This window comes from Narcine bancroftii, chromosome 14 (assembly GCF_036971445.1).
Source record: "Narcine bancroftii isolate sNarBan1 chromosome 14, sNarBan1.hap1, whole genome shotgun sequence".
Taxonomy (NCBI): domain Eukaryota; kingdom Metazoa; phylum Chordata; class Chondrichthyes; order Torpediniformes; family Narcinidae; genus Narcine; species Narcine bancroftii.
Genome location: NC_091482.1, coordinates 46,052,270 through 46,066,060, shown reverse-complemented (window position 1 = coordinate 46,066,060; position 13,791 = coordinate 46,052,270). Strand labels below are relative to the sequence as shown.

Below are 13,791 nucleotides of genomic sequence, written 5' to 3'. Positions count from 1 at the left end.
CATGATGAAAGGAGTTGAAATGGCACCTTCACAATGTCAATGGTATCTGCCAAAGGTAGCGACAGAGTCAGATTGGTGCTCGGAATGTGGTGCAGTTTTAACCATGGGGGAGGAGGGCTTGCACTCCTTCTGGTGTAGGCAGGCAACAATTTATCTCCCTCCTCTCCAAATTCAGGTACAGAGCAGGCGTAATTGTGATGTTATTTCAATGCATTTGTAATTTATGGCTTTTAGGATTCGATGTAACTGTGGAAACCTATTAACATATAACAGTATCAGAACCAGAATTTATTGTCATGAACATGTTACAAAATTCATTGTTTTTCAGCAGCGTCACCGGGGGAAACATTCAAATAAACCACCTGACAAATAAAAAGAAAAAACGTAAAAGTAAGGCAGTGTCTTTCAGGAATCTGATGGCAGCGGGGAAGAAGCTGTCCTTCTGCCACTGAGAGCTCGTCTTCAGGCTCCTGAACCTTTTTCCTGATGGTAGCAGAGTGAAGGGGGAATGGCCTGGGTGGTGGGGGCCCTTGAGAACAGAGGCTACTTTCTTAAAAGGCCGCCTCTTGCAGATGTTCTCGATGGAGTGAAGACTGAAGCCTGGCTGAGTTAACAACTCCATTGAGTTTTTTCCTAACCTACTGGTTCCAGTGCAGCTCAGGAAGAAGGCCTTCAGTCCAAGTATCTTTGCCGAATGTGATGCCCAAATCAAATTGGTTTTGCATTCTTTTGGTATGGTTTTAGTAAATTTTAACTCACAGATAGAATTTCCAGCTGTGTCTGTGACACCTGAGCAGAAAGTGCTGTATCCATGACTTTCACACTTGCTTTCTCAGACAGGAGAGGTGGAATAACTTGAGAGGCTTCCTCTGGAGTGTCAAACTGGGAGGCTCTGATAGAGGATAATAAAATGATGAAGAGTATTGATTGGGTGGACCATCAGAGTTATTGTCTGAGGGTGGAAATACTGATATTTGGGGGCATAGGTTTGAGATGAGAGGGGGCAGTTCAGAGGCGATTTGTGAGGCATGTTTTTGACACAAAGAGTGGCAGGTTCCTGGAATGTGCTACAGGGAGAGATGGCGAAAGCAGCTACGACAGCAATGGCCGAGAAGCCTTTGGATGGGCACGGGAACAGGCCGGGAATGGAGGGACGTGGACCACGTGTAGGCAGATGGGAATCATGTCAATAGGCACAGACTTGATGAGTTGAGGTGCTTTTTCCTGTGCTTCCCTGCTCCATGTTCAATGTTCCTCAAACCTGACCACATCCAGTCTGACATTGAGGTGCGAACTTCATTTCACAAGCAGAAGCTGTGCTGTCACACCTGGCAAATCAATTAATGGGATTGTAATTAGTTTACAATTCAAAAATCTGGTTCTGATGAATGCTTTCATGCAATATACAGGTGGTCCCTATTTACCACCTATGTGACTTATGACCATCCATACACAGGACCAAAAAAAATTACTAATTATAAAGAATAAATAAAATATATATGTAAATATAAAAATTACATGTCAGGTCCATGGGATCCAGAGGCTGTTATTTTGATGGATCAACATGGTGGTGGTCACGGGCCGGGAGATCTCCGAGAAGCCGCTGCTGCATAATGTCACGAAGCTGGTGGTGGACCCAGTGTTCGAGGTAGGGGAGGTGAGCACAGGTCGGGTGCCGGTGATGGTGGACAATGGATCTTTTCAGTGCCAGGCGTGCTGGGCTGTTGTCGAAGTGTCACGGCTCCAGTTCAAGAACACATCGGCCCGGAGTAACATACGTCTGACTTACGTCCGTTTTGAGATCCGACCAGTCGGTCAGAACGGAACTTGGATGTATGTCGGGGACCATCTTTCAGACATTAAACACAATACCGCTGAGCCTAAATACACTTCACGATAGAGGTAATTTTTTTACTGCTTATTTCTAATCTCACCATGGTGACTAATCCTAAACCTATTATTTTATCGATTACAGATTGTTTTATTCCAGTAACTGTCTACTTTATCTGATAGAACGGACAGAGAGAGGGTAAATGGACACCAGAACAGCACATCTGTACAACAGGTGAGGACGACAGATTTTTGCCCCAGTATTTGCACTGCAAATTATTTAAATTATATACATCATGTCCTTGGGGACTATTTTTATGTAGAACCTTGCAGCAAGTAAATTTTTCTCCATTATATTCTGCTGCCATTTAGCTTAATTTCAGCCATGGTCGGGGGGGTTTTTAGATTTACAATGGCTGTAGAATGAAGCTGATATCAATTACGGAGTATGTCTTGGAATGAAGAGCAAGGTCAAAGAGGAAGTTTCATAAAACTGTCAGTTTTATGTGGGAGGTCACATTATTAACATTAAAATAAATCAAGTAACAAATTCAATTAGAATCAAACCTTTTTATCGTAAAGAATTGGTGCCTATGGCATTTTTTATGCAATGCAACTGGTGCTTGGAAACTCACAATGGTTTGAAAAACATTCCAGTGATAGCTCAATGGAGTCATTAACTATGAGGAGCCTTCAGTGATCACTGGTTTGGACTATACTCTGGACTGGAAACTTTTATTAGTACGACTTCCCAAATGTTGGCTGTAATTCCACTTTATGTGTATATAGAAATGATGCTATTATATAAAAGTGATTCACTATATTTGGAGAAACTCCACTTCAGATATCTTTAAAGACAATATCATGCAACTACAAATCAAGTGGTGTTCCCTTGTAAAACCTTCCCTCACTATCGAATGACTCTTTATCAACTGATTGTCATGCCACAATATTGCAACACTCCCCTCTTTATGTCATGCAAGGTAGCCCCACTGAGCAATGCTCCCCCGCTGTGATTGTGTCTGAAGATTTGTATCCACAAAGACAAGGGTAGGAATGGGGTCAGTTGAGGAGAATGAGCTTCAACAGCACAAATCCACAGTGGAGAAAAGCGATGGGCTTTACATTGTAAAGTAAAGCAATGTCGTTAACCTCTGGTGCTCCAATGAGTTAACTTCATAACGGTAGTGAACGAGGACATTGGTGTTTGAAAAAAGACAAAATCACATCCAGCCCAATGGATTTGAAAGTCCACCTGGTGAACACGCCGATTAAGAAGATTAGTCAAGGTGAGCAGTAACCTGACTTAGAATGCCTACTCCAATACTGGGTTGCCCATCCAATCTATTCTTACTTAATTTTTAGTAGCTTGATACAGTTTAGTGGCTTGCTAGTCTATTGGATCACGTCCCCAGATCATTAGTTTGGTATCTTGAACACTAGTCGAGTGGCCATACATATCTTTGAGGGTCCAGCTACCATACATACCTTTGAAGGTTCTTTATCATTATTATTCACTACTTTCATGGAGTTAACTCATTGGATCACCTTAGTTTACAATATAAATATAAAATAGCAATTTTTTTTCCCATTGCTGATTTGTCTTGTTGAAGCCAACGTCCCATGACGGAGAAAGCAGGTAACAGCCAAATTGGCTGCATTTAGGAGGTAATGTCCTTGGATGTTATCCGTGTTGTCTCCATGAAATCTAATGGCAGCCGACCAAAGATGAACACGGAAATCTCCCGCTCTTTACTATCCACCACCTTACCTCTGCTGAACGCTTGCCTGCCATTTGCTCATCCCTTGATAAAGGGCTCCAGCCGAAAACATTGGTCCTCTATCTTCATCTTTGCTACATAAAGTAGACTGTTTGACCTGATGAGTTTCTCCAGCGTTGTACTTTCCCATGATGTCATCACGTCTCTAGTGAAGATGTTCCAGTAGAGTTGCAACACTGCCATCGACTCAACAATGCAAAACCGTTCCTTTTCATATCCAGCTGATAAAGGAGATTGAATTTAGCCAGTTGCTTGGCACCAGTCTTATCTCAACCATCATCATGGTATGCAAAGTTTTGTCGACAGTGCCATCATGTGGCTCCTACATTCTAATAACCTGCTCGCTGGTGAGAAATACACAAAAATCTGTTGGAGGAACTCAGGACGTCAGGAGAGCACTCGAGGGTAGAAATGGTCAGTCAGCATTTTGGGTCTGGTCAAGTTTCGAAGCATTGACTTAAGCAGGATTGTCTACAGACAGTGGGGTTGAATGCAATGCACATAAGTTCTGGAGAAACTCAGATGGGTATGGTTGGTTAGTTATGTTTTGAAGAGTGAACATCAATCTTTTTTGAGAACTGGGCAGTATGAATGTTGAACATTTTCAGATTTTGTGGTTTCTCACCTGAGAACAACTAATCAATATTGAGTTAGACAAGAAAGTTTGCAGACACGGTGATTGTAGTTCAATACCCAGGAGTGCTGGAGAAACTCAGTAGGTCACACAACGTTCCTTATGTAGCAAAAATAGGTAACCGACATTTCGGGCCTGAGCCGCCTGTAAAGGTATGAACCAAAAGCAGACAAGTGCCTGAATAAAATGGTGAGGGAGGTGGAGGTGGAAGGGTGCAGGCCCACAGGCAAGAGGTCATAGGTGAGAGGGCAGAAGAGAAACCAGGTGGGAAATGATAGGGGAGGAGATAACTCTCTGAATGGAGAGGGTAGGGGGTGGTGAGCTGGAGGAAAAGAGGGAAAGGGATAAGGAAGGAAAGGGAGTCAGTGGAGGGGCCAAACAGAAACTAAGAAGTCAGTGTCAATGCTATCTGGTTGGAGATTGCACAGATTGGTGTTGTTCCTCCAACGTGCAGGTGGCCTCCATTTGGCTGTACATGTTGATGTGGGAGTGGGGCGTGGAATTGAAATGGTTGCCCACTGGGAGATCCCCACCATTGCAGCAGGCAGAGCTAAATGAATCAATCCCCCAGTCTGCATCCAATCTCTCCGATGTAGAGGAGGCCACAACAAGAAGACTGGAGGCAGTTTATGGCCCCTGCAAAACACTGAATATTTCTGAGCACAGCCAATATTCCGAACATGGGGGTCATTACTTTCTCATGGTCAATGATCATGGCATATCAATGCTCTCAGAGAACTTGTTTCATCTGGAAGTAGATGTTAAACTAATTATACTGATAGCAGTTGTCTGGGCAGCCGAGTTCAAGATTTGAAGAGCAATCGAGGTCAGGTGACCCGAACATCATTATAAAAGTGAGGGTCTGTGCAGTAGAGTGGTCATTGAGGGAGTGGTCATTGGGGGAGTGGTCACTGAGAGAGTTGTCATTGTGGGAGTGGTCAGTGAGGGAGTGGTCATTGGGGAGTGGTCACTGAGGGAGTGGTCATGGTCAGAGTGGAAAGGGTTTGGCTCAAGGGGCTTTGGTGAATAGTGAATGAGGTGGTGGTGCAGGAGTTAAACTAAGAAAGGGCCACCCCATTTGAGGAACAAAAAGGATTCAGCAGGTAAGGGCAGGTTTTAGATATATTTTTTCCTCTAATCATTGACAATGGGAATGGCAGCCAAGGCAGGCAGAGGAATGAATGCTTCACTTGTAGAACGTGGGTTGTTAGGGAAGCCAGCACTATAGATGATCCTTTCCAGATTCTAGTATTTTCTAATTTCAAATCGTGTCATCTTCAAGGGAACATGGGGATGATATTCCAAGTTACTATCTTATTAATCCAATAAACCAAACTTTGTTGATGCAGCTTTATGTAGTTTTAATTTGTTGATAAAAAGGATAAACATTTTGCATAACTTTGCATTAAGGTTTTCATAACAATGAATTAAATGCATTTACTGTATTTAAAGATATAACGATATTCAACTTTAAAGAGATATACAAGAAGAAATAAGATGAATTCAAAGAAAATTATCTCGAGTTCACATTCTCTTCATAGTTCATCAAAGAATGAAATGCAAACTCTTCGTCTGCTCGGATATTACGACATGTTACGTTATTGTCACTATGTAACACTACAAACAATAGTCTTTCTTAGAGACAAGCATAACATTAACTAAGAATCAAAAACACAAGGTTTTAACCTTTACAAGCAGAATCCATGACAACTTCATCTGCGAGAAGTGCATCCAGCTGCAGCTCCTGACAAACTGGGTTAAGGAATTGGAGCTGGAGTTGGATGAACTCTCGATCATTCAGGAGGCAGAGAGAGTGATAGTCAGGGACACTATTATACCTTGGAGGCAGGAGGAGGGTAGATAGGTGACCGTCAGGAGAGGGAAAGGGAACAGGCAGACACTGCTGGCCATTCCCCTCAATAAGAAGTATACGATTTTGGATACTGTTGGGGGTGGGGGGGCACAGGGTGACCTTCCAGGGACAAGCCAAAGTGAACTAGTATCTGGCACGGAAGTCTCTGGCATGGAGTCTATTCCTGTGGCTAAGAAGAGAAGGGAGGAGAAGAGGCGAGCTGCAATGATAGGGGATTCCATAGTTAGGGGGATAGATAAGTGGTTCTGTGGAAGGGTTTGAGTATCCCAGATGGCATGTTATCTCAGGAGGAGGGTGAGCAGCCAGATGCCCCCTCTAAAACATGTTCTGGTATTAACCCTGTTATCCATGGTTGTGATCTCAGGATTGCCACATGCTGGGTAAGGTTAGAGATAGGAGGATAATGCAACTTAATACATGGCTAAAGACCTGGTGCAGGAGGGAGGGCTTCAGGTTTCTGGATCATTGGGCTCTCTTCCAGGGAAAGTGGGACCTGTTCCAATTGCATGGTTTGTATCTGAACTGGATGGGAACTATTATCCTTGCGGGAAGGTTTGCTAGTGCTGTTCCGGTGGGTTTAAATAAGATTTGGGGGGGAGGGGAACCAAAGTGCCAGAGCAGATAGAGGAGTGGAGGAGAGAAAAGATTATGTTAAAATTGCATGCACCGCTGGAAGTTGTACGCAATGGAAATGTTCTCAGCTGCATCTATTTTCATTCAATGAGTAGGAAAGGCGGATGAGCTTAGAGTATGGATTGAGATGTGGAATTATGACATTGTGGACATGAGTGAAACTTGGTTGCAGGAGGGGCAGGACTGGCAGCTCAATATTCCAGGCTTCTGTTGGTTTAGGAGTGATAGAATGGGAGGTGGGGGGGGGGGGCGTGGTGAAAGGGGGAAGAGTGACATTGCTCATCAGGGAAAATATCACAGCTGTGCTCAGGCAGGACAGACTAGGGGGCTTGTCTACTGGGGCTGTATGGTGGAGCTGAGGAACAGGAATGGTATGACCACTCGCATGGGGTTGTATTTTGGACCGCCCAATAGTCAACAAGAATTGGAGGAGCAGATCTGTAGAGAGATAGCAGACAGCTGCAGGAAACATAAGCTTGTGATTGTAGGAGGTTTTAATTTTCCACATATTGACTGAGACTCCCATAAATGGACCCATCCAAAAAACAATAGCAGCAATACCAGAAATGCTCTAAACCAGGATGGCCAAACCACAGCTCAAGAGCTACATGCAGCCCTTTGATATATTGTGCGGCTCACGGAAATATGTTGGCTGCGCTGGTCCTCACAATGGCGGTGGTAGTGGGCATGGCTTGCAATTGAAAATATTTACCATATATATGTCTGCAATAGTCGATGCCACGTAAAAGACGGACCCCTATTTTTGGCCCTGGCCGCCCATCCATCCGAGCACCTGAGGCCCTAACCGTGGATTTACCATTGGTCCCAGCCCCCTGACTCCCTGACCACAGACTTGCCACCCGGTCCCGGTCACCCAGCCGTCCATCCGAACTCCTGACATCCAAAGTGACGTAGGTACTTAACGCGGTCAAAACTAGGTTGTGTGTAATAGTCAAACCCCTAAATTTTACCCTAAAAATTAGTCCACAAAATTTGACTATTACATGAGTATACACTGTATGTGAACTTTTGATCATTGAAACTAATACAAATTAGCAGTTTAAAAAACTACGTACATGAACGTACATGTAATTCTTAACATTTATATATCTTTTTTGTAATAAACTGTGCATGTAAGAGTAAAAACGTGTATGTAATATTTTTTTCATGTCTTGCAGCTCTCAAACATATGAAGTTTATCATCTGTGGTTCCTGCATTAAGCAAATTTGGCCAACCCTGCTATAAGGACAGCAATGGCGCTGGTGCAGACCTGGGAGAGTGGTGAGCAGAGACACTGCCCTGCTCCACTGTGTCCTACTGCCCGGTCCTGATGCTGACAACTCTGTACAGACTTTTAAACAGCCTATATGAGGAACCAATGTTTTTTCTTTAACATCCCGTAACCACGGTGGTCTGCACCAAAGATGGTGCTTGGGCAGGAGGGGTTGCAGACTCTGGGGAGCAGTGGGCCAGCAAAGGGCACCAGAAATCACCCCCCAGCACCCACCTCCCCCCCCCATATTGAGAAGAAGAAGCAGAGGAGACGACCCCACAGGGAAGCGGGCCAGCGAGGGGCTCAGCGGCTGAAGGACCACATAGGCTGTGAGGCTGTTGCCAAATGGCAGTGGAAGGACCCACACAGACTGCAGATTGCTGGGCCAAGGGTTCAAATCCTGCGCTGTCTGTAAGGAGTCAGTACATTCTCTCTGTGTCTGCCTGGGTTTTCCCCGGGGGCTCCGGATTCCTCCCACCATTCAAAATGTACCAGGAGTGTAGGTTAATTGGGTGAAAATTGGGTGGCACGGACTCATGCACGAAATGGCCTGTTACCGTGCTGCATGTCTAAATTTTAAATAATTTGACATAGACAAGAAGGGCTAAAGGGCCTGTTTCTGTCCTGTATTCTATGGCTCTATGGTTGCATTCAATGTCATGACTGCACAAATGACCTTGGACACCAGCATTACATTTTGCATTCGGTTAACCCTGATAAGTGCAGTTTATTTCAGCATTATTTGCATATTCAGATTTATTGTCAGAGTACATATATGACGTCACATACAACACTGAGATTTCTTTTCCTGAAGGCGTGGCAGAATTACCACTAATTGGTAGTGCAAAAAATAAACCATACACAGTATAAACATGTAAACAAATAAAAGAACGGTTAAGAGGTAAAGAATGTGCAATACAGAGAGAGCAAAGAAAAACCAATAAAGTGCACAAGTAAGAGTCCCTAAGTGATTGAGTTTGTGGTTGAGGAGTCTGATGGTGGAGGGGTAGCAGCAGTTCCTGAATCTGGTGGTGCGAGTCTTGAGGCACCGCTACCTCTTTCCTTAAGGTAGCAGAAATGGTCGGATATTCCGAATGTACTTCGTGCAACTGCAGGAGAAATGTATAAGAAGGAGCCAAGACCTTGTTACAATTGTTGATTTAAAGGGAATTTTAAAGGAAGAAAAGACATCCAACAAAAATGCCATTACAAAATGTTGCAAATTTTGCAACCAGAGGGTGCAGAGAAGATTGACGAGGATGTTGCCAGGAGTCGGGGGCCTGAGCTACAGGGAGAGGTTGAGCAGGCTGGGGCTTTATTCCTTGGACCGCAGGCTGATGAAGGGTGATCTCGTGGAGGTGCACAAAATCATGAGGGGAATAGAACAGGTGAACACAGCCTTTTGCCCAGAGCAGGGGAATCGGTAACAAGAGGACATAGATTTAAGGTGACAGGGGGAGAGATATTTAACAGGAACCTGAGGGGTACCTTTTATACACAGAGGGTGGTGGATGTTTGGAATGGGCTGCCGGAGGAGGTGATTGATGCAGATACTATTGCAATTTTTAAGAAATAAATTGGACAGATACATAGATTGGATGGATTTAGAGAGATATGTGTCAATTGCAGACAAGTGGGTCTTGCGTGGGTGGAACATTTTGGTAGGCGTGGGCAAGTTGGGCCCCATTTTCCTGCTGTAGAATGCTATGCAGTTATGACCGAGTATCTTGTCACAATGGACAATAATGACAGGCTAAAACTAGTCCAGGATCAGGTTGGTTTGCAGCCACATGAAATTGGCAGAGGTGGATAACATTGGTCATGAATCCATGTATGAAGGAGCCTGGATGCTCGATTACAATGCAGTAAGAATTTGAGATCAAATTAGGTGGGATTAGCTCAGGATCATTTGCAGGAAATCATTATAGCTTTTATCCAGCAAGCCAGAGAGAAGCACTGGATATCCAAGGGAAGGTTTTCAGTGACGGTGAGATGGGGTGGAATTACTAGGTCAAAGTACAGGTGACTTTTTAATGGTTCATGTGTGTATTTAGAGCCCAATGACAACTAGAAAATGGGGAGAGTTAATATCAGAAAGGGTTGGACATTTGCTGCCCTTGTGTTCAACTTATTTTGGGCAATTGAAAATAATTGTGAATAATTCACAAGGGGGGGGGGTTTAAAGCTGAGGACAGAGTTGGACATCAGCGAGGGACCACTTTGATGAACAGTCGGGCAGGAATAGGTTTGTATTAAAAATGATGGAGGGAAGACCCCTGATATTGTCCTCCTTATCTATCCCCTACTCGACAGAGCTGGGTTATGGTCATTTCCACCGCACTTATTCATATCATAATAGAAGCCATTTCTGGCCATTTAAATCCGTGCTGCCCAATTACACCCAAATTAACCTACAACCCCATATGGGGAGAACGTACAAACTCCTTACAGACAGTGCTGGATTCAAACCTGGATCACTGGCCCTGTAACAGCATTGTGCTAACTGCGAATACACAAAACATCAAGATCTATACCTGAGCGAGGAGCTACACTGTCTTCACACACCTGGCAGCAAACAGGGAGGTGACCACCAAGTCAGGCATCTAAGAGACCGTTGAGTGATTTTAAAAGGAGAAGGCATCTGCAGTACTTTTCCATCTCAGTGACTGCTTCACAGAATCTCTCATCTGTCCAATGCTTCTCCAGGCTCCTCCCAGGAGACTGTGATTCGAAATAGAACTGGGTTCCATATGCCAGGTTTTACTGCATCATCCTTTATGAAGAATGGAGCAAAGCTAGTTTTCCATGGACAATGAGATCAATCCCCCCAAATTTTGGCCTCTGGGCTATAATTTAACAAAGTGAAGCACCAAAGTCTGGTAGACGCTGTGATCGTAGTAAAAACACTGGAGGAGCTCAGCCATCTCGCCGTGTCTGTGGGAGGTGAAGATATGTAATTGATGTTTCGGACCTGAGGTCCTCATCCCTTGAAGGCCCCATACATATCTTTACCTCCTGTGGATGCTGCAAGACCTGCTGAGTTCCTTCAGCATTTCTGCCATTTAACAATTTCAGCCACAATTTTATTCATCACTTATGAGGATCAGTCATTTGCAAAGCATTGCACATTTGAGTCCAAGTTCACTTGTGCAATGCCCGTGAAGGCAACTGGGAGCTCATCCTGGTCAACCATGAACTGCCCACATTCAGTGAAATAAATCCCTCTCAAATTTGTTATGATCAAGGGATCCCATCTGCTCAATCCATCTTGAAGATCAGTGAGCATCTATCTCAACCTGCCCAAGTCTTCTGCTTGCATCACTTGCACCATCCCCTCCTTGCAGGACCAAAAAGGAGGAGCTGGAGATGGGGAGGCGGTGAGCTGATGCATCCCACTGCAGTAGGTTGGTGGCAATGTAACGAGGCAGTGACCTTTGATTGTACTCCTTTCCCTCTGAGTGATCACCTTTGTATTCCTCCACCGTGTGGGATGAGACAACTTCAGGATATTCATCCATAGTCCTTGCAAACCCCTCTCTAGCCTGGAGATAATTGCACTGCTGTCTAACTGTGCCAGGAGAAAACACATTTTGTAATGTGTTTGTAATGGGGGACTTTTCATCTGGTAAGTCTCAAAATGTTTTAATCCAATCTTCTCCTCAGACGTGTTGACTAGAAAACACAGTTCAAGCTAAAGCACGTGCCCCAGTCATTTCTCTGGCTCTCCTGGCCAGCAGCAAGCCCATCCATATTGTCCTCTTCGCCCGACAGTTTGTGAGACCAGCATTCAGCAGCTGCATCCACAGAAAATGTCCATTTCACCAGCAGCGCCTTCAGTCCCATAAGAGGAGCAATCTGAGGACTGTGTGGAGACGCAACTTCGCTGCCTTGAATCAGGCAATGAATCACTCGAGCCTTCTTCCCGGGGCAACAATAGCAAACACCAGAGAAAATCCATTTAAGGTGAGTGAAGGAAATTTTAGGGGAGATGTCAGAGTTAAGTTTTTTTTATGCAGGGAGTGATGGGTGCCTGGAATATATTGCCAGTGGTGATGACGGTGGCTGAAACAACAGGGATATTAAAAAGACTCTAGATCGGCACATGCACGTAAGGAAAATAGAGGGATATGTGTGTGAGGGAGGGAAGGTTTAGATTGTTGTGGAGCAGGTTTACATGGGTCAGCACAACATTGTGGGCTGAAGGGCCTGTACTTGTGTTCTATGTTCTAAGATGGATAATATTTCTGCCAGTTTCTCAGGGAGAGAAGGATGTTGCCGAGACTTCAAGAACTGAGTTACGGGAAAAAGTTAAACAGGCTAGTGTCAGAATGTCGGAGAATGAGGGGAGGTAAAATTATCAGGGGTATAGATTAAGTAAATACAAGCAGGCTTTTTCCACTGAGGTTGGGTGAGACAAGAACTGGAGGGCAAGGGTTAAGGGTGAAATTTTAAAGCAGCCCTGAGGGTCATAGACTGAAATGCGGAAGAAACCAACTAAACCAGACTGCTTCACAGGGAAGCTGGCCCATAAACTTTGAGCAGAGCCCTAAGAGGGCCACAGCCACAAAAAGAATTGAGAACGGCTGATTAAAAGGGAACATTGGAGGAGAACTTTTCCCAACAAAGTAGTGGGAGTGTGGAACAAGCTGCCAGCTGAAGTGGTGAATGCGGGCTCCATTTTGACGTTTAAGAAACATTTGGACAGGTACGTGGACGGGAGGGGTATTGAGCACTATGGTCCAGGTGCCAGGTCAATGAGATTGGACTAGATGGGCCAAAGGGCCTGCTTCTGCACTGTAATGTTCTATTGCTCCATGGGGAAATAAAAGCCCCCAACCTCTAATTGCAGCTGATCTCCCAATAATGCCCCAAAGCTTGATACCTCACAGTGTCCAACAGTAGATCAGAGTCAACAGGTTGCTTGGATGTTGCACAGGGATACAGGCAGAGTGAACTAGATGCATGTCCCGTGAGTAAAGAATGGTCACAAGGCAGAAAACCTTCAGATCATTTACCTTTGATTTTCTCATGCAAGTTAAATCAATGCATTTAATTATTTTTACCATACATTTTTTTCTAAAATTTAAATGTGGACATAAAGCATGGTAATGTGCCATTTCGGCCCACAAGTCTCCGCCACCCAATTAACCTACATCCCCGGTACGTTTTGAAAGGTGGAGGAAACTGGAGCCCCTGAGGAAATCCCACATGGTCACAGGGAGAACGTACAAACTCCTTACAGACAGTGTGGGATTCAAACCCCGGTGCTGATCACTGGTGCTGTAACAGCGTTCTACTAACCACCATGGCAACCATGCTGCCCCAACCCGATCTTGTTAGGTGATAAAATTTAAAAGGTATAATGGCAGCTTTATTTTCTTGAGCTTGTAAGAATGTCAAATACCTTCAACAAGCTTTGACACTCTTTCACAGTTTTCACAATTTTTTACACTGGGAAGGCCTGGATCCATTTCCCATCTTGGATCAAAGGATTGTTGGGTACTTTTTCAGGAAATTTTCTGCTCCAGTGGCAGTGTAAAGATGTTGGGATGGAATTTTTTAATGCAAATTCCATCCCATAATTTTTCCACTCATACACCTACACGTTTTTACGGAGCGGCTGCAGTGTAAATTAACCGCAACCTCTCCATAAGACACAGGCCCAATGAATACAATGTTCCCCCTCCGACAAACTCTGCCACACATTAGGGTTAGGGATAGAGTGAAAGTGCACACTGCAGGTAGGCAGGCTCACTTTCTTTGGAA

General features: G+C 44.4%; 1 long non-coding RNA gene across 1 annotated transcript; it reads left to right on the top strand.

Moving 5' to 3' along the window:
* Positions 1 to 8,127, top strand: LOC138749420 (uncharacterized). The gene is made up of 3 exons (XR_011348624.1): positions 1 to 175; positions 1,976 to 2,065; positions 7,930 to 8,127. It is a non-coding gene; the product is annotated as an uncharacterized lncRNA (long non-coding RNA).
* The last annotated feature ends 5,664 nt before the right edge of the window (positions 8,128 to 13,791 follow it).